Raw genomic sequence first — 5,258 nt, forward strand, 5'->3', positions numbered from 1 at the left:
TCAACCCATTATATCGATGTCATCGGCGTAGGCGAGTAACATCTGTTGTTTGGTGTACAGAGTGCCATTTCTGTTCACCTTTGCCTCTCGTATGACCTTTTCCAGCAGGATGTTAAGCAGGTCACACGAGATGTCACATAAAAATCTGGTCAATGGTGGATTTGCCAGGCCTGAAGCCACATTGGTATGGTCAAATAATGTCATTGACAATTGGACAATTGACAGTTGTTCACGCAGCACGATGGATAGCACTTTATATGCAATGGGAAGGAGAGTTCATCTTCGTCTTTGTGCACGGGACACAGAATTCTGAAGTTCCAATCTAAGTTCCAAATTGTACTAATCAGCTGGCGCTTGCTCCTGACCACCGGTCTTGAATAGTTCGGCTGGTAATCCATCGACACCTGCTGCTTTATTGTTCTTCAGCTGATTAAATTGCTACTCGGACCTCATCTTGGATAGGTGGAATACACTCTATACCGTCATCTCTTATTGGTTCAGGTTTCTTCTTCACCGCCACTATTTGATACCAAAAGCTTTTTAAAATGCTCCTTCCACATCCTCAACATGTTGTCTGTATCGGTCACCAGGTTTCCTCCTTCATCTCTGCAGGAGTATGCGCCTGGTGTTTTACTCATTGGTAAAATTTCCGGACTTCATTCTGACTCCGGTACATCTCGATTTGCTCAAACACATGTTTTTCTTGCTGTTCCTTCTTTTTTTCTCCTCTCTCCTTTTCTCCCGATAAATTTTGTAGGGAGCGAGCAATTCTTTGACATTGTGATTCTATATTATTATCGGGACAAGGAGTGCTTTCGTCAAGCAGGTGGGTAAGTTGAGCGGAGTAGGCTTTTGCTACCTCTTGGGTTTGCAGCTTTTCGACGTCAAGTTCCCGTGTTGTATTAGATCGCACCTTTGCTGTTGCATTAAGACGAGTGCGAACCTTGGCTGCTACAAGGTAGTGGTCCGAATCTATATTTGCTCCCCGGATCGATCGAACGTCCAAAACATTGGACGAATGCCTTCCGTCTATCACAACATGGTCAATTTGATTTCTTGTTGCTTGTACAGGAGAAATCCAGGTGGCCTTGTGTATATCGAGATGCTTGAATCTGGTGCTGCTAACTACCATGTTTTTTGCTGGCGCGAAGTCAAACAACCTCATGTCGTTGTCGGATGGTGGGGCCAAAAATATTTTCCCTTCCGATTTTTGCATTAAAATCTCCTAGTAGAATTTTAATGTCATGGCCAGGGTAGCGGTCATATGCTGTTTCTAGGCGCTCGTAAAATATGTCTTTGGTCTGCTCATCTTGGGTTGATGGTTTGGTTTTCTTTTTACTTATAGTTATTACGGGTGAGCTCGCGGCACTTATCAACTCACTATTTCAACGGATGATGAAAGTACTTAACCCAGGTGACACCGCGCGAAGCTCAGTGTCCACAATTGAGATGACAGAAGGACCTAGATAAGCCTGGGCTTAGCCATGTTAAAGCCAATCAGAGCCCTTCTTGGTATCTATCATCCCCCACGTCACCATATAAATTTTCTTTAAAAATCTACACCTTTTGGTAGTCCTCGAAAAAATATTTTTTTTTTAAACTCCACGACTTTGGTAGACCTCTAAAAAATATTCTTCAAAAATCGACGCCTTTGGTATGCCTCTAAAAATATTCTTCAAAAACCGACGCCTTTTGGTACTTAAAAAGCCACGCCTTTTATAGAAATAGGGTTGGCCAGGATTGGAAAATGATGAATATTTCCGCGAGCTGTAACAATCTCCCTTTATCCTGGTGTAGCTTATGAATCTTAATTTCTAGGTCATTTTCCTTTTCGAATGTTCTTAATGGAACGAATCGCTCAAAGCGAAGGTCGTCTAATAACGAAAGTTGTGTCACAGATTTTGATATGATGATGGTATCAGATATGATGATGTAAGATCGTAATGTGACATACCATGAGTTAGAGACAAACGTTTCCAAGATCGTGGCAGGTGACAAATCATGTATGTACGGGCATGAGCCCAAGCAAAACAGGAAATTGGATTTTCAAAAACAAATTTTCGAGCAAATTTTAAAGAAATGTGGCAAAACATCTTGGAACGTGGTCTTCCAAATTGATGGATTTGCGCAAACGACCGACGCGCTTGGAAATCTTTTTGAACTCGGCTTATGGAACAACCGTTCTGTAACAAGCCAGCTATGTAAGTAAGTAAGGAAAAACTTTCCTCCACCTCTTTAAAATTCGCCTTGAGTTGGAGGAGTCACATGAATCACCGTTGTGTTGACTAAAAATCTGACTACAAACTGTGAAACACGTGCGTTAGGGACGCGATTTAAGGCAGGAAGTGGCCTTAGACGTAGAGATTGGTTCTTTCCAATTTCGTCTCGTCGATTTTGCTCTGTAGGCTCTATACTCTTATAGTCTTCTTCTTTTCATATTTTTTTTTAATTTTTAAAAGGAAAACGTAGATTTGGTACTCCTTTTTCCTCTTTCAATATCTAAGAGGACACACATTACATTCGATACCTTCAGGAAATATTCAAAATCCATAATACATGCAATATTTTGTTGTTGTTTTTTAATCAACTTCGAACATGTTGACCAAAACTCTTGGTGGTATTCAAACAAAAATGAAAAATATGTAAATTGGTTGGAGTAGGAGGAGGAGGAATAGCATCAACAGCTTTGTTTGATGGTATTCCTTCCACCCCTTTAACACCTGAACGAAAAATACAAAACACAAACTTTTCAAGATTGTCTTTTCCAATCAATGGGGTCTTGTTGAATATTCGAAGAACTATGCAAAAATGGAATCCTGACTAACTCCATGGCTGGCTGGGCTGGCTAGTCGATTTGATGATATTGAATTAATGATAACAAAACAAAGTTAAAGGCTACCTCTGGCAGCTGACCTATGTAAGAGGGATGTATGTCTGTCGATGTTGTGTTGAGGTGCGAACACACACATACCTTCATAGGTCACATCGATAGCTATCAATGTATTTGAATGGAAAACTTTGGCATACAAACAAAACAAAGCATACACCTTCCGGAAAGTGTTAAAAACACATCTGATTATGAATCCAAAGTTTGGTGACAAGTTTTCAAACCAAACAAAAACCATAATAAAAAAACAACAACAAAACATAAAACCGAAACTTATCCAAGTAAAATTTGTTCAAGAATTCAATATTCCTTTATTCAATTTTTGAAAATGAAAGCAGTATTACAAAATGTTTTTTTGGGATATTCAAAATAGAGATGCCAATAAGTTTTTGAATCAATTTTGTCAGGGACCAACCACCCAGTATAGACGTGGATTTATTAAAGAACATTTTTTCAAGGTCCTTCACAGGGGTGGATTTATTAAAGAATATTTTTTCAAGGTCCTTCACAGGCGTGGATTATTTTTTCAAGGGTCCAAAAAAGGCGTGGATTTATTAAAGAATATTTTTTCAAGGGTCCAAAACAGGCGTGGATTATTTTTTCAAGGGTCCAAAAAAGGCGTGGATTTATTAAAGAATATTTTTTCAATGGTCCAAAACAGGCGTGTTTTGGACCCTTGAAAAAATTATTTTGTCAAGGGTCCAAAACAGGCGTGGATTTATTAAAGAATATTTTTTCAAGGTCCTTCACAGGCGTGGATTTATTAAAGAATATTTTTTCAAGGTCCTTCACAGGCGTGGATTTTTTAAAAAAAATATTTTTTCAAGGTCCTTCACAGGCGTGGATTTATTAAAGAATATTTTTTCAAGGTCCTTCACAGGCGTGGATTTATTAAAGAATATTTTTTCAAGGTCCTTCACAGGCGTGGATTTATTAAAGAATATTTTTTCAAGGTCCTTCACAGGCGTGGATTTATTAAAGAATATTTTTTCAAGGGTCCAAAACAGGCGTGGATTTATTAAAGAATATTTTTCAAGGGCCAACTGAGGCGTGGATTTATTAAAGAATATTTTTCAATGTCCAACTGAGGCGTGGATTTATTAAAGAATATTTTTCAAGGGCCAACTGAGGCGTGGATTTATTAAAGAATATTTTTCAATGGCCAACTGAGGCGTGGATTTATTAAAGAATATTTTTCAAGGTCCAACAGGCGTGGATTTATTAAAGAATATTTTTTCAAGGGTCCAAAACAGGCGTGGATTTATTAAAGAATATTTTTTCAAGGGTCCAAAACAGGCGTGGATTTATTAAAGAATATTTTTTCAAGGGTCCAAAACAGGCGTGGATTTATTAAAGAATATTTTTCAAGGGCCAACTGAGGCGTGGATTTATTAAAGAATATTTTTCAAGGGCCAACTGAGGCGTGGATTTATTAAAGAATATTTTTCAAGGGCCAACTGAGGCGTGGATTTATTAAAGAATATTTTTCAAGGGCCAACTGAGGCGTGGATTTATTAAAGAATATTTTTCAAGGGCCAACTGAGGCGTGGATTTATTAAAGAATATTTTTCAAGGGCCAACAGGCGTGGATTTATTAAAGAATATTTTTCAAGGGCCAACTGAGGCGTGGATTTATTAAAGAATATTTTTCAAGGGCCAACTGAGGCGTGGATTTATTAAAGAATATTTTTTCAAGGGCCAACTGAGGCGTGGATTTATTAAAGAATATTTTTCAAGGGCCAACTGATTTATTAAAGAATATTTTTCAAATGTCCTTCACAGGCGTGGATTTATTAAAGAATATTTTTCAAGGGCCAACTGAGGCGTGGATTTATTAAAGAATATTTTTCAAGGGCCAACTGAGGCGTGGATTTATTAAAGAATATTTTTCAAGGGCCAACTGAGGCGTGGATTTATTAAAGAATATTTTTCAAGGGCCAACTGAGGCGTGGATTTATTAAAGAATATTTTTCAAGGGCCAACAGGCGTGGATTTATTAAAGAATATTTTTTCAAGGGCCAACTGAGGCGTGGATTTATTAAAGAATATTTTTTCAAGGGCCAACTGAGGCGTGGATTTATTAAAGAATATTTTTTCAAGGGCCAACTGAGGCGTGGATTTATTAAAGAATATTTTTTCAAGGGCCAACTGAGGCGTGGATTTATTAAAGAATATTTTTCAAGGGCCAACTGAGGCGTGGATTTATTAAAGAATATTTTTCAAGGTCCAACTGAGGCGTGGATTTATTAAAGAATATTTTTTCAAGGGCCAACTGAGGCGTGGATTTATTAAAGAATATTTATTCAAGGTCCTTCACAGGCGTGGATTTATTAAAGAATATTTATTCAAGGTCCTTCACAGGCGTGGATTT

The sequence above is a fragment of the Musca vetustissima genome, unplaced genomic scaffold (genome assembly GCF_032173495.1).
Source record: "Musca vetustissima isolate MV318-11 ecotype Yass unplaced genomic scaffold, APGP_CSIRO_Mvet_v1 utg17971, whole genome shotgun sequence".
Classification (NCBI taxonomy): domain Eukaryota; kingdom Metazoa; phylum Arthropoda; class Insecta; order Diptera; family Muscidae; genus Musca; species Musca vetustissima.